The 16,824-nt window shown below is 39.8% G+C and overlaps 1 protein-coding gene and 1 pseudogene across 3 annotated transcripts in view; one reads left to right on the forward strand and one right to left on the reverse strand.

Moving 5' to 3' along the window:
- The window catches only part of SGCD (sarcoglycan delta), an 897,144-nt gene that overhangs the window by 324,356 nt on the left and 555,964 nt on the right, over window positions 1-16,824 (reverse strand). The gene's annotated exons all lie outside the window — the stretch shown is intronic.
- On the forward strand, window positions 8,484-8,645 carry LOC124243110 (uncharacterized; annotated as a pseudogene).

A 16,824-nucleotide genomic window follows, 5' to 3' on the forward strand; every position in this document is an offset into this window, starting at 1 on the left:
TTGCTGGTTACACGTTGACACCCAGGTGATTTGGGGAGCCATTGCAATAGAAATGGCACAACCTCAGTTAGCCTGGGTTCTCGAGTCACTTCAAAGAAAGGAGCCCTCACCACACCCCACTCCTATATGCTAGTTGAGTGAGGAACAAACTATTTTTTAAGCCACCATTATGGGGTTTATCTGTTACAGATTCTAGATTTTGTCTCACGCAGTAAGGCACTGCTGTGAAGTCACGGATCTAATATCTATGACTGCATATATAGGAGAAATCAAGAATATTTTAAACCTAGACCTTACGCTTTTTTGTTATAAAATATTATAATCATACTCAGTATTTCAAAAGAAGATTAACTAGCCCACACAATTAAAAAAACTAAAAGGAGGATGAATTTTTCAGTGAAATCAATTTTGTGAAAATATAGAATGGCATTTTTCAAATGCAACTATGTTGACAGCTGAGAACATCAGATAGATGGTCTATGGTCACTAAGTTGAAAAAATTCTGGGTTAAACAAATAATGAGGTCTCCTCACAGTATAAATACACAAGTGCTCAGAGCCTCTGATAAGCCAAGGCATGCTGCAGGTCTCCAAGGGGTGAAGGGAATGGGGGTGAGTGAGTATTGTTTAAGCTTTTCCCCAACTTTGAACTCAAAATCTTTATTTTCCATAGCATTTCCTGGAATAAGCATTTTATGGAGCACACTTTGGGGAATGCTGACACAGCATGCCTTTAGTCTGGAGAGTAATACAGAAGTGGGACCATCCCGTTCTCTCTAAAATTTTCCAAGTGAATATATAAGGAGCCAAATTAGGGGACCACAGGTAACATTATTAATGCTTGAAGTGCTTAAAAAATGTGAATGATATTACTGGGGCAACGGGTGAAGTTTGAATATGGATGATAGATTAGGGAATAGAATTGTAGCAATTTTAAGTGTTCTGATGTTTATTTTACTATGCTTATGTAAGAGAATATCCTTTTTCTTAGGAAGTGTAGACTGAAATACTTAAGAGCAAAGGGGCATGATCTCTCCAACTTACTCCCAAATCATTTTTTTTTTTTAAAGCATATATGGAAGTGGAGAGAAACAGAGGGAGAGGAAAAGGAAGAGAGAGAGAGGAAGAGAGAAAGGGAGGAAAGAGAGGGGAAGGAAGGGAAGAGAGAGAAGCAAGTGAGGTAAAATGTGAATAATTGGTGAACTTTGGTTAAACGCTTTTAGAAGTTCTTCCCTATTCTTGCAATTTTTCTGTAAGTTTGGTACTTTACACACACCCACAATTATCAAAAAAGAGTGTGCAGAGTGACGTCCTGTAGTGAGGAAGTTCAATATTCCTTTTGGTCGTGTTTCATTTCAAACGTCACACGTATTTATTTACAATTGCCCTTCTTGGACCTGAATGGCACCAGCCAGAGATTCTGTGAGTTTTGACTTAAAACGGCTCTTTATCACTGGCTGGAGTGTATTATGCTGTCACTACTGGGTGGGCCAAAAGAGTGTCGCTTTGTGTTACTTATTCATATATGAGGCTTCTGCTTTAAGAAACAATTCAGACCTTCTTTTTGCACTTTGTTTTTAGCTCAAATCAGAAACAGTCTGTCATTTTTTTTCCCCACCAATGAATAGGCCAAGTGCTGAAAAATAAAGGTCATATCCAATTTGCAGGGTTTCTATTGCTCTTGGAGGAGAATGACTGAAACTCAACAGCTGCTGATCAAGAAAACTATTAATTTTTGCCCCAAAGTCAAGCTGACTGGCAGCAATTACTCCACCAATTACTCCTGTGTTGTGCTGTAGTTGGTCATATGTTATTTTCTCTGCAGCTTTGAAGACCCCTGAATGCCAGTTACTGTTATCAAGCCAGGCATGGGTGGGCTCGTTCCACATATTCTGTGATGCAGTTTTTGGGAAAGGAAGCCCGTTAGCATCAAAATACATTTTAGGCTGGAGAGTGAAGTGAATAACCTGAAAGCTGAGGATACTGATAAGCACTTCTGCATTTTGAACCCTTTCTTCCCTCCTCAGGTCCTCTTTCTCTCTCGCATCATTACTCTTTCTCCATGTGGTATCATTTTCACCATAGTTACTGCCTATCTCAAATAAAAATAAAATATCTGTTGACACCACACCTCCTCCTCTAGCTTCTATTCAATTCTTTAGTCCCCTTCTCAGCAAAATGTCTTGAAGGAGGTTTCTGCTTCCTCACCAATGCAACACAGTCTGATTGGTCTTTCCATACCCACCTCTCTACCCTGAGCACTGGGTGACGTGCTGTTCTTCACAGCCACACACATAACACAAACCTAAACAAAAAAGGATGACACCTCTTGGCCTGAGTTAGCAATAGTCCCCCTTTCTGTGCCTCATTTTAGTGTTTAAATGGCTTTCATGTATCCAAAGCTAGGAGATAGTATTCTAATTACAACTGCTGTCCATTCATTTTCTTTTGGTGCTGAAATTCTATGAATCTTAAATGTTAATATTATAGTCAGAGTCATGACGATTCTAGAAATTTAAGGAAATTTTGCTCACTGTGGCATTAGCTACAATTAGGCCTAATTTCTTCTGGATAATAAATGCTTTCACAGAGATAGAAAGAATCCTGGTGAATTTCCAAAGTAAATTGTGTAATAGTCTCTTGTTAAATTAATTCTTAGATGGAGTGATTTTTCCAAATATAGGCTATCGTCGGGCGGTCCTAATGCATTACTTACCTTTAAGTGATTAAAGGTAACTCTTACCAAATCAATAGAAGAAGAGATACTGAAGAGGAAACATTAAAACTAAAATTAGCATTGACTGAAGATAGATACAAAAAGAATATGAGATCATGTTTTTCTTTAAAAGTCCAGCAAAATTATTAGAGGTTAAAGAAAAAGAAATGAGAAGTTGGAAACGTAATTGGATTGGCAAGTGTCCTCCCTTCTGATATCTTTTAGAAAAAATTATACTCTTCTCCTGTAAATTATCTAAAAGACATGAATGCTAACACCAACTTAAATGAAACCTACTCTAATGTCTGGACAGCTAAATTATGATCTACTGTTAACCACGCATTTAAACACCAAATACCTCTAATGATCAAGAATCGCTATTCCATCCCTCTGGGATGGTACAAAAGGAGATGCAAATCACTACATTTCACTACATTTTATAAAATGTCATCTTCATTAGAGTACCTCAGGCTGAAAGCACAAAAGCAAAGGAGGGATACATGATTGAAATCCAGAAAGACCTAAAGGGAATAGAACTGGGAAATGCAAAACCCCATTCAAAGCTCTTTAAGCTTGAAAAAGATGCATTTAGAATGAACTTTAACACCCAGTGGGTAGTAAACTGAAGGTATTCAGTACCCTGGCAAAATACTGAACATTGTTTTAAAAGCTTCAAAATATTTAATTCATAGGAAGCAAAGTCAAGTCCCACAGTTCCAAGGTAACTAGCTAAAACAGTCATATAACCCCCCAAAGCATGCATTTTCTGGGTAAACTGTTATTCCTGACTTCAAGGAATTTATATATTGGTTGATGCATATACATCACTGGCAAAGAACATGTATAAAAGAATCTACAAGTACATATTAACTGTGAGTATCTGTACTACTAAAATTACTGAGTATCCCTAAGGGAGGAGGTGGTGAAATCTAAAAGCAATTAAAGACAACTTATTGGAGAAGGTAAATCAAATGAGCTCTGATAATGGCTTCTTAATGCACTGAAGAGAGTGGAGAGATTACAGGTGAGAACAATGGTAAAAGCTACCCACTGCTGGTGACTATAGACCATCTCCTCTTATTGCATCATATATCTGTTACAAGGTGTGCCAAAGTAAATTATGCAATTCAAACAATAGATTAATACTCATAAAGATACTCCAAAACATAAGTCCGATTATGCCATACCTTTCAAACAGTCTTCAATGATACATTTCCCACATTTCTTTTGATGAAGATTAGCCCTGAGCTAACTGCTGCCAATCTTCTTCGTTTTGCTGAGGAAGACCTGCCCTGAGCTAACATCCATGCCCATCTTCCTCTACTTTATATGTGGGATGCCTACTACAGCATGGCTTGCCAGGCGGTGCCATGTCTGCACCTGGGATCTGAACCAGCGAACCCCCAGCCGCCGAAGCGGAACGTGTGCACTTAACCGCTGTGCCACCGGGCCAGCCCCTTACCAGGTTCCTTAGTTTTGCTCTTTTCTATTATAATTTCACACTTATAATTTCACAGTTCAAGTTCAAAGAGGGCCTGGTAGAGAACACAAGTTCATTACCGTAAATGCATCTGAAGACACCCAACTGTTCATCAACTGTCTTGAGACTTCTGCTGTTCATTATTAATACTGTTTTATTTTCTAATTATTAAGAGAATTAAGGAAAAGGCAGTACATTTTTACAATGATGGCACAAACACCGATGGGAAGATGGAACTGGCAATGACCAAACAATTGCTTGAATATTAGTCAGTTGCTACATGAAAGTCAAAGTTCACCATAGAAAATGCAGGTTAGTATCATCAACGTCAAAATGTCCTATATCTTTTGCTATATAAAAGTCAAAGATACACTGTATGCAGCAGGCCCAAAGGCCTGGAATCTAAGCAGCACATTCAGGGTGCAGCGAACACATCACCCTATAGAGGAAGGAGGGAACATTCCTTGGAGAATGTGAAAAGTCAAGCGGACAGTTGGAGGGGCAGCTTGATTAAGGGAGTTTTGCAAGTTAGGCAGAGGAATTTCGTCTTTATAGTTCTCAGTCAGGCACTGATGACCACTTTGAGGAGGGGAGTGCCACATAAAAGCATTCAAGGATTAGTTGGGCAAGGCTGCACCTGCAGGAGCCAGTAGGAATTAGATGAGATAAAGAGGACCTGAATTACATTGGTTGTAGGGAAAATGGAGGAGGAAGGCAAGGACAGGAGAAACATTTAAAAGGAAATAAGTATCCCCAGTGCTCTGAAAGACAAAACGCTGACTCAGAATGAGCGGTGCCAACCTTGGGTTCTTGATGCAGCTTCTCAGAGACCAAGGACACAAATCATATTTGGATTCCAGGCTCAGCTCCCCACTTCTTTAAAGAAACAATTCCATCACCAGGGATGTCACACACCTGACACTTGGATCTCTCTCCTCTCTCATGCCTGTGGCTTTCATCTGGTTATCCATGGCCTCCAAGAAGAAACTTAACTCATGCCATCTGTGTCCTAGACTTATAGCTTTTCTCCTTGTTTTTCACTCCTTGCAAGCATCACAAAGGGAATTAACAGTGTTCCCTACATCAATCCTAAAACTATTTGTCTTAGTATAAAATAATGCTAGAGATTATTAAACATCCCTCAATTTACAATGAAAAAAATTTCCTAAAAATAAACATCTTCCAGAGTGAGTAAAAAGAAAAATCTGGTTTTGCATGATACAAACACCAGAGGACCACCTGCTTGAATTGCTCTCAATCCTGTTTAAAATAATCCCCAGGCATGGCAATATAGGCATTGTTCTCTATATTTAGCAGAAAGGTAAGAAAATAAGTTGGACATATTTGTAGTCGCAAGTTTCCTAAATAAGGGAAAAACATGTCCAGGGACTAGGGTAAGGTAAAAATAGAAAGCTAAGCTGGTAACTGCATGTCATACAAAAAAAAAAAAATCATTGTTTTTTTCCTCCAGTGCATGAATCATCTACTTGCTGGTTTGCAAGTGGTAAAAAAATACAATAAATCCTCTATTGGCTCCCACAGTATCTGAGGAATTAGAGTGCAATTACTTTTAAAGGCATACTGCTTTGCTGACTATATTAATATTCCACTTTCTCATCACTTTTGTTCTGTTGATTCACAAAATCTGCCCCCTCCCCCCGTTTTTTTGGTTTCTATTAATGTCATGAAATGATATCTTTTTAAAACTCCAAAGAAAAAAGCGTCATGTATCCACCTGCCCTCCCTCTTGGTATGTGTATGTTTCAGCCTTTCGGATGGCATACTGACAATCTCATGCAGGAGACAAAAGGGTTCTCATGTCAACATTTACTGAAAACTTATTTCCAGACATCATAACATCATAATAAATGAATAAAATGCATAAATCATTCATCAGGCACCAGTGAGCAGAGAACAGTTATATGCCCTTCATGAAATACTGTGCAAATTCTGCAATCGCTCCTTCACAGGCAGGTTACTTCACCTCTCCACACCTCAGTTTCCTCATCTGTTACCTTGTGATAATGGCGTTGACTTCCTAGGCCTCTTGTGAGGTTGAAATGAGGTAAGGCACATGAAGGTCTTAACTGTGTTTGGCAAACAAGAAATCCTCCACCTTCTTCTTTAGCAATGCTTCTCTCTGTTAGAGAGCCATCCTCAGTCCCGTGGTCCCCAACCCTCCCAGCACTCCTGTTTTGCACCAGCCTCTTTGCTTTTCCCGGCATTGCCAACCAGAAGTCTCCTGCCATAGAGCTGTGCCTCCTGAGTCCTGTGTCGAATAAATAATTACTCTCCCAAGGTCACCCAGCGGAATCTGCAATCTTAATCTTGGATGCTGATTTCTGGAGAGTGACTGACCTTTAAGAAAGGCGCCCTCTGAGAGCACCTGACTCAAGCCGTGAAATGCTGAATCATTAACAATTTAAAGCAGAAAAGAATTTAACCAAGTTAGACAACCTGTAATAGCTCTTGTGACTGGGGCCATTAGGACCATTTTGGGGTAATTCAGGCCCAATTAATGACTGTGAAGAGGAGGCACCTGAAAACAAGTAGACTGATTCAGCTTTTCTATTTCCATTTTAAAACTCATTTGGAATTTCTCTGATGCGTCTTCCTAGGTTGACAGTTTTTTCCACATCAATCTGTTCTAATTACTCCAATAGTTTTTAAACTTCAAAGTCCACTGAAAAATACTTTTGCACACTGACTGACCAGAGTTTGCAGAGCAGAGAAGCTAATGTTAGAAACATAAAATCTCTCTCCCCCTTCCTTTTTTTAGATTATTATCAAATGCCTATAAAGGCTAATAAAATAAACAAATGAGTGGCGTGGGCTGGGGCTATGCAACAGGGAGTGGTGGGGACTGTGGTGAAATGCAGGGCACACGCGCCTCCTCTAAAGGCGTTCCACATTAACAACAACAACAAAGACTATCAACACCCTGAAGGCCCAATAAAACGCTCTGCTAGCCAATTTGGCCAACCACCAGTCCCTAGCCCCTGATCTAATCTAAACCCTTCAATTCGTGAATGGAACTTTAACCCAGAGGACTCTAAGTGGACTGTCTTGGGCCACATCAGATGCAATCTGCCAGTGGGATCTCTTGACTCCTAATCTAAAGCCCCTAATTTTCTCTTCTACGTACTCCTGTGTCCTTGGGTGACATGAGGAAATACACCACCACAAACTCCAGTTTCTATGGAGTATCAGTGGTGTCCATAACTTAGTTGTAAGCCCTGGGATAGATAAAGAAATCATCAATTTACAGCCATTGTCCTGAAGAGGGTAATCATCTGTTACCTCTTTTATCAAACCTAAACCTCTCTCGTACACAGCCACCACACTTAGAAAGCTTAGAGCCTGGAAGACTCTCAGGGGATCATCTGGTCTACCCCGCTGCCTTCAGGCAGCTAAAGCGTCACTGCCATTTAAAAAACGAAGCTACAGAGGCCCTGAAAGAATGAGAAATTTATTGTGGGCAACAAAGAAGCCTGTCTTCTTGCTTTTTAGGATAGAGGTTTTCCTTTGAAGAGATGTTTCACACCACAAGATAAAAAATAATAAATATAATTATGTGCAAAAGCATACAGTACAGCCTGTACATGCTGAAGACATTAATGAGAAACCCCAGTTTCCGATCAGTAAAAGCTGGAACGGGTCTTAGGGTTTCCCAGGAAGCTCCTCACTTAAGAAAACAAAAAGTGTTTAACGTGATAAAGAACTATGAACAATGGTTTCCGCATAAGGGTACAGATTCCACAGCATTTCCGAAGGTCAAACTTAGTTCAGATAAATCATGCTATTTATCCCTGACACAATGTTCGTGCTACGTCACCGAGCCCGAATGGTACCACCAGAAACTGTTTAGCTTACAACAGCAACCACAGCAGAGTGGGAAACACAGGACGCCATCCCCGGGGCGGCTCCATCACAGCTGAGTCTCCCGTGGGTCCCCGCCTGGTTGTGGTGAGCACCAGTCACCAGGGCTGCTGCACGGAACAGTACAGCGGGGACCTTCCCTATTGTATGAGGGAGCGGTGAGGGAAGACTACATGTCCCTTGCTCGCCAAAGATCTATGACAAAATGATGTTCTGCCTGTTCAGATACACCATGAATCTACATGATTGTTTCCATGTTAGAATTAGCAAATAATTAGATCGAGTCTTTTAAACTAATCTGAATACCCTTCATGCTAGTTTGACTGTTCCCTTAGTGCTTTCTGTCTGTTGCCTTTGAATTACAATTTCTTCCTCCTCTGCTCTCAGGCTTAGAAGAAATACACTTTCCATCACTTCTTGGCCTTTTGGCTAAGACCAAGTGTAGAAGACATACACTCTTAAGGTGGTGGGTTTTTTTTTTTAAACATTCTTTAGTTCACATTTCACTTACAATCAAAGTGAAGACAGAAATGGTAAGTTTTAAACTGCTGCTACGTAATATTCAGAACTGTGCACAAATTTACATCTTCATGACCCCATCCCTGCATTCCCTATCTACCCCCTTTTCGGGTTTTGTGGATGTAAGCTGGCATCTTGGATGTCGGTTTTTAGATTATTTAACATATTACATCTTTTTACCCCATTTATAATTGCATTTTATAATTTTCAGAAAATGGTTAGAAATCTTTCATATGTAAATAGTTCCAAAGCTTACCCATTAGTTGTTTTACATTATAACTCTCATTTTGGGGTTCTTAATTTGTATTAGTCTTCAGTGGGCTGGAGCAAACAGGGAAGCTGGAAGGTATGTTTTGGGAGGCGTGGAATTCATGGGAAAGCATCTTAGTCTTCCTTTAACTTTTCTGACTATAACATTCTTGAGATTCATCTTTCCCCTCAAAAATGTCCAGATATTCCATTGTTTTATGCTTTACTCTAAAAGAGAATCCTATGATCACATGACTTTTGCTCTTTTGTAAGATTTTTCTGTTTTTACACTAGAAACATATATTTTGCCTGGATGTATCTGGGTGTGGTTTTTATTTTATCTGGCTCTCAGTGAAATCTTTCAACATGTCTAGTTCACAAAAATGTTCTTCAATTCTGTCTTTGTTTAGTCTCAATTCTAGTCTCTTCCTCAGGAATTTCTATAGTTCTCAAAAATTTCTATAGCTCATTTTCTATTCCACCACAGTAATCATCTTTGTTTTCTTCTGCTTTATCACTTTTCTTCCTTATTCACTCTGAGAAAACACTTCATTTTTATTCTTTACTCAGTCAATTTACTTTTTCTCAATATGAATTTTTTGCTGATTCCAAAGGGGTTTTACTTCTGCTATCTTCTTTTTAGTTTCCTTTCAATGTTTCCTATGTCATTTTCCTTGATTCTATGACCTTTTTGTCTTTGCCTGACCTGTCCTTATGGATTTCCAATCTTCTGACACAAAGAAATCCTAATGACATTTCCCCATTCCGTCACCACCCGCCCCTCAGTTATCTAAATCCTTCCTCTGATTTGTAAAGTAAATCCTTTCAGCAGTGTGCTTTTTTCTCTAAGTCTTCAGGATGATATTCCTGTTCCTTATTTTGTAGCATTTTCCACAGCCTCTGTACTGCCTCTATTCACACAAGGAGAAAAGACCTTTCCAGACGTGATGCAGCTTTCAGGTGCATACTGCCCCTGTGGGCACTGACTGAATGCCCTTCTCACAGCTATAGCTCAAAGCTTCCTTCAGATGCTGGGAAGGCTCTCATCTTTCACACTCTGAACAGATGAAATTCATGGAAGATAACATTTTGCAGTTTGCATGGCTACTCATGTCTCCTTGTAACTTCTCTTGCTTCAAGAGCTTTATATGTGGACATTATGTCTCCCAAGACACAAGATGTCTTAGCTCTATCCTATTTCTGGCTGTTGTTCTTTGAGGATTGTAGCCTCTCACTAGTTTGTGTGTGTGTGTGTGTGTGTATATGTATATGTGTGTATTTATGTATACAGACATGTGTTGCATATCAAAGTTTCAGTCAACGATGGACCACATATACGACGGTGGTCCCATAAGATTAGTACCATATAGCCTAGGGGTGTAGTAGGCTCTACAATCTAGGTTTGTATAAGTATACCGTATGATGTTTGCTCAATGACAAAATTGCCTAATGGTGCATTTCTCAAAATGTATGCCTGTCGTTAAGCAATGCATGCCTGTATATATTTGTATGTGTATATCTGTATATATATACAGATATGTTTATGTGTGATATGTATGTCTATGTGTGTATATGGATGCACGCATATATGCGTGTATGTATGTCTCCATATGTATGTATACATATGCATGCACATATTCCCTGAGGGGGAAGAGGATTGAAAAGCGAACTGACTCAAAAACAGAAACCACAAAGAAAAGAAGAGGAAATGTTTGCCTTCCCAGTTACTACTGATACGTAATTTTTCAGCCAGGACACAAATATGGGCCCAAAGATAAAGTATCTCCTAAAGAATTTCTGGCGGGGAGGAGGGAAATTCTCTATTTCCAATGGCATAACATACAGTATCTTTAATTGTATCCTTTAGTGCAAATTCTTAAACCTTGAAGGTTCATGAAAATTCCTTCAAGAGTTTGATAAGAGATTGATTGCCATTCCTAAGTTTTTGATGATGGAATAACTCCTCATTCTCTGTTTTATCTTAGACATTTTAGTAGACAGTTAAGAGAGGCTAAGACACCATTTTTAAACCAGAGTCCCTTTTTTACATCTCCCCATTCCAGATGTTCCCACCTTGAAAGATAAAAGCTTTCTGAGCTATTACTCGGCTCTGTATGCCTTTGAAACTCTCCATTTTATCAACGTGTACCATGATGCCCAGAGGCGATGAGTAGTGTGCCCAGGTCCCAGAGCTTGTGACAAAGCCCAGATCATAATTCAAGTGTCCTGACTTTAATAATTATGAGACTCTACATGGTTCTGGAGAGAAAATGGTAATGATAGCTATTTAGAAAAAGCTACCAAGTCTGTGTGTACTTTTACTTTACCAATCCTTAGGGGAAAGAAGGAGAAACTCATTATTCTTGAAGTACTATCCTGTCAGTAACAATAGCCAGTTCCCACTTCTTATCCTCTGGAATAAGCAAAAGCCCCACAAAGGGAGGGAGGCTGACTTCATACACATAGGGGAAAGTGACCTTCCTATAGTCTGTGTACAAGACCAAAAAGGTACTGAGTCGCTACAAATCCTTTGAAAGTCACACACCTACTGGAGTTCTCTTTTTCCAACTGCTTACAGCTACCTGCAGCCCAGAGATGGACCAAAGGTTTTTCAATTCACTCAATCACCAGACACTTTTCCTTCCAACTATAAGCCATGCATGGGCCCTAAAGCCAATTTTGCAAAGTGCCACATTCTTTCTAAATATTCCATGGATTTCATTATGCATTTTAAAAAATGTAGCCCTGAAGCTAACAATAAGATAGGCACTGAAAACATGTTCCTTTTGAATTGGTTCCATAATACTTGTTGTTAATGAACCTTGGAGAAATATAGCAAGGAAGAGCACTTTTTTGATTCAAAATTCGCATACACTGACCATCTTGAAGCAAAAGTCACTCTAAAGTCAAGAGGTTCCCCAGGCTTCTGCTTTTACAATCCCAGTAAAACACAGTACATTCAGCTCTGTAAGATGCACCTCTGATTGCCTTCCCACCATCACCACCTTTTCCATTGGGAGGACCCTCACATTCGTTCTACTCCCTTATCTCCCTGCACAGCCCAGAGGACTTGAGTACTAGGTGTGGGACTTGTGACTCAAGCCCAAGCCAATGATCATAATCATACTTCCTGGCCAGAGTGATTGGGCCAGAGATGGGCATATGACTCCATTCAGGCTGGTGAGACAGGTGGTGAGCTTTGCTGTATGCTCCTGCGAAAGAAGCTTCTGGGTCTTCTGAAAGGGCTACAACAGCAACACCGAGCCCCTTCTAGAAAATGAACAAGGAAGAGAGAAAAAAAGGGAATTTCACCAGCCTCAATTTATATGCAAAACTTATTAGAGAAATGATGAGGGAACTAATAAGAAAGTTTAATTGCCAATCAAGAGAGAACGCATGTTTTTAGAGAATAATTCCTTAGGATTCAATATGGCTTTCTAAAGACCTCTGAAAAAGGAATAGCTTCAGCAGCAAGAGAATCTGGCTCAGTGCACGGTAAAGTTATCATTCTTCTCAGGAAGAGCAATCCTGGAAATATCAGGAGATTTTAAAAATAATAGCTATTCTTTTTGACATTTAGCTGATCATTGTAATTTGAACTGTCATTCAAATAAACTAAAAAAGCCTAGGTAACTTATGAGAAGTAGTGGGCTTAGGAGAACATATCAAAATCATATGTCTGATTTTTTGTTGGCTTCCATAAAAACAAAAGCAATGCTATTCTGGTATGCTTTTTTCATTGCATTTTCAAAACGTAAAACATGGGTTGCCAAGGTAATCACTGACTTCCATGATAAAAGTCATAAATCAAAGGAAAGAGTAATACTTTTAGAATTATGCAAGTTGATTTACCATTACAGGGAAGACTAGAAATGTAGATAACCTGAAATCTGCCATTTAGAGGTCAGCAGAGAAAAGGTTACTGTTTGCATGGAAAGCTATTTATGCAATCAACTGAAATTAATTACGCTTGTATAAATTTTATAAACACATCACAGATCTGGATTTTTGACTAATTAAGCTTTAATTTAGTTGAGAAAACTAAACCATATAAGCTTTTATGAGAAACCCCTGCTCACCCATTGAAAGGAAAGAGATAAAATCATAGTTTTTAGAAGCCATCTGGAGAAATAAACAATTTAGGAAAGCTGCAAAGACAGAAATTATAGTCAATTATCCAAGATGTAAAGCCATATTTTGAGGTTATGCTGTGCTTCATTTTCTCAAGAGTACCCCTAAATTAAATGCAAATAATCAGAAATGGCAGTTAATAGATGGCTATAACTCCCTGATTAGACAGTAGAGCCCATTTCCAGTATTTTAAGGTTGTTGTGGATTCTGCGAAAAACCAAATGGAGTGTACATTCATAAATTACTCTACAATGCATTCGTTATTAAAAAGTTTTCTACAATGGCATCATCTCAGAGGCTAGACATGAGGGTAGCAGCCATCATGCCACCAGCACTATTTCTAAGGCATTTGGACAATCAGTCTTCCTTGACAGGGACATTGACTTTGGATAGACCAGCAACAAGCACAGGGCTTCCAAGAGGGCAAGACTTTCAACCTTTTGTAAGCATCATATCATGCAAATCAGGAACAAGCCACTAAAGGTCAAATGGCCTCTTGCAAGTGACATAGTGCAGAGCAGGGACCCAAGTACCAGTGTGTTGTTCCTTCACTGCCTCTTCCAGAGGGTGTGCCTTCCCACAGTGAAGGCTGAATGGCAATTGCGTCTTCTTAACACTATACAGAGACTGCCTGTTCCAAGCCTTTTCCCCATCAGGGCCTTTGAACTTGCCTCTCTCTCTCTCTCCAAGGAATCTCCCACAGCTCTTTTCACGGCTGTCTCAATCTCATTCTTCAGGCTTCTACTAAAATGCACCTCTCCAGAAAAGCATATGCTGACCTGTGGCTAAAGTAAGCCATGCCCAATTACACATTGTCATCTCTTTCTCTTTCTTTCCTTCCGAGGACATAATTATTTTATTTAGCAGTTTGCTTCTTTATAGGCTGTCTCATCCACTGGAGTGGTTATACTTTACTGTGTTTTAAACAGTCTCTGTTTTAAGTTGAATCAGCAATAATGTGTGCAGATAAAATATTGGAGTGACAGTAATTCTTATAGCAATGATGATTTTTCAGCCACACCCAAGTTAAATATGCTTTTAAGACTCCATTAGTCATTCCTTTAAAAGCGAGTTTATCACTCTATGCTGAATTTTAGCAACTGTACTCTCTTTGTAAGGCAATTCTCCAAGTGTTCAAGCTGACAATAATAACAGCAAGCACTTACTGGACGTCTATCATGCTCTACTTTCTGGTTGTCTCCAACCTTCATCACAACTCTGCAAAGCAGTATTAGGAATCCCATTACTACAAACGAGTAAGGCAAGGTTGCCAATATTACCTGGCTCATCAGTAGCAGAGCTGAGGTTTGAACCAGGTCTATCTAAAGCCCATTAAACCAAACTGCCCCTCTCTAACACAATTTTTTCACACGTCAGGATCCTTCCAAGGCATCAGTTGACACCACGGCTTCAGAACAACTCTGGACAATGTGAGTGTGATGAAAAGTGAGCCAAGAAGTTGGGCAGTCTTGACTGAGAGGATTTGTCTCAGCATAACTAAGTCTGCTGGTTGTGAGGCCTCTTAACCTTTCTAAGTTCAGTAAGTGATTCGTCCAGTATGAGAGAAGAGAATCAATAAGGCCTATTAGAAAACACAAAGAGAAGACAATTTCTCAATAAACTGTGTGGGAGGCGTACCACCAGCTTGGAGCAAGAAGCATTCATCCTAATGTGCCAGCATTTAGAAGGTTCTAGAAATCAGTGCATCCTAGGGATACTGCAGACCATCAACATTCTTCTGTGCCCTACTGTTGACTCTTTGAACTATCCTAATAATGCCACAAGCATGGGAACCAGGGGCTCTGTGGAACAAAGACAGTGATTTCTCAGCCTTCAAGTCTCATGGGAGGATGTATGGCACAGTTTTTAGGAGTTCTGGGTTCAGACTGCCTTCATGTCTCAGCTCTGTCACTTACTACAACCATGAGAAAGTGGCTTGACCTCTCATCTAAGCCTCAATTTCCTTATCTGGGAAAAGGGGATAATTTTAGGACCCATCTCCTAGGGTTGTTAGGGGGATTAAATAGTATACCCCATGCTAAGTGCTCAGTACCATGCCTGGCACAGAATAAGCTCTCAATACATGTCATTTGACTAATGACAACAATCTATTTGCAAATCCTGCAGTTAATGTACCTGTGAGCGGCCAGATACAATGAAGAAAGCAAAAGACTCGTTATAAACAACCTCCCTTTTTCTAATACAGAAAGTATTTGTGTTAAGTATGAGGAATTACAGTCTGTATTTATCCTTATGGTTGAGGTCCCTAGTTCAACAATGATGTAGTGAAATTGCCCTTAAAAAAAGCAACTATCATGATACATCCTTACGTCTTTTCTAGTTATGGTTTTTCTTCTCATTTTCATTTTACCTCATTTAATTTTTTTGAATCCCACAAGTATTACATAAGCACATTCTCCTCTCAAAATGTACAATAGAACACAGTAACAAGAGAAAGTCATCCTCCGCTGCCCTCTCCCACCTCCCTCACCATCCCCTCACCATCAACTCCTCCTCCAGAGGAAACTATTATTGTCAGATTTTCTAGGGATCCGTATACAACATTACTAGATTGCCATCATCTCTTTTGCCCTCATATTCCTTTGTTTGGTTTCACCTTTGGCATCAATGCAATCATCTTGCCTTGAAAGGCCCCTCTTTGATTATGCCAAATCACCCCTTCATACATTCTTACTGCATCCACATGTCATAGCGGCATTTTTACATTCATTTGCTTGATCGTGTGATTACTGATGTGGAATAAGGCTGCCCCAGCTAGAGAAGCCCAAGGTGACCTGGCCTACATGCCAAACTATATGACCCAGTGGACTTTTTTTATGGTATGAATTAGGACTGCCCCAGGGAGAGAAGCCCGGGGCATCCTCACCTGCATGCCGATCTATATGGCCAGATTCGTATCTAAAGTTATATGACCGCACAATAACCAGACCCCATCTGCACTGAAATCATTTAATGACTTTTTGCATCATCTTTTCTTTTTTTTCCAGTAAAAATAAGTCACGTACCCTTGCCTTATAAAATTAGCCCTAACCCTCAACTCGGGGCAGCAGCAGGAGCTCTGACTGCCCGTGGGTCTTGTCCCCACGCACCAGCTCTGCCTGCCCATGGGTCCTGTCCCCATGCTATTCCACACTATTCTCTAAATAAAAGAGCACTACTGCCAGATCTTGAGAGTCTAAGAAATCTTTCTTTCGACTCCTCGGCTCACCGATCCCGCATCAATTACTTCCTGTCTCCTTCCCCAGATAACAAGCTCCGTGGGGAAGGAACTGCATTTACTTTTGTTCACTGTTGTACCTCCAGCACCTAGTACAGTGCTTAGCCCACAGGAAGAGCTCAACAAACATTTGTTGAATAAATGACTGTTATTCATTCATTAGGCTGTCCCCAGATAGTAACTAGAGTAACGATAGATTTCAAGAGTTGAGGATTTCAAATAGGAACCACTCACCCAGTTGGGACCAAGGTATTATTTTTCAAAGAGAACCACAAAAGTCAGAGGCACAAGGCTCTCCACCAGTGAATGAACAAGACACGAACTATCCCTGCTCTCAAGAAACTCTCCTTGCCAAGAGTTGCAATGCAGGTTTCAATGGAAAATATCTGAAATTGCTATCTGAACTATATAGCGACAAACTATGTATGGCATGAAGCTGTTTTAACCCAGTGAGTGCCCAAGTGTTCCCAATGATCCTTTTCCTCTATCTTTGGATTTTAGGGAGAGTACTTCCTTTTTTATCCTGGAATTAAGAGATTTGTCATAGAGAAAAATATGCTTGCTTAACATGGCAGATTATAGTCTTGTGAATTAATGGTTAAAACTCCCTGAC

This window comes from Equus quagga, chromosome 7 (assembly GCF_021613505.1).
Source record: "Equus quagga isolate Etosha38 chromosome 7, UCLA_HA_Equagga_1.0, whole genome shotgun sequence".
In the NCBI taxonomy this organism is placed as follows: domain Eukaryota; kingdom Metazoa; phylum Chordata; class Mammalia; order Perissodactyla; family Equidae; genus Equus; species Equus quagga.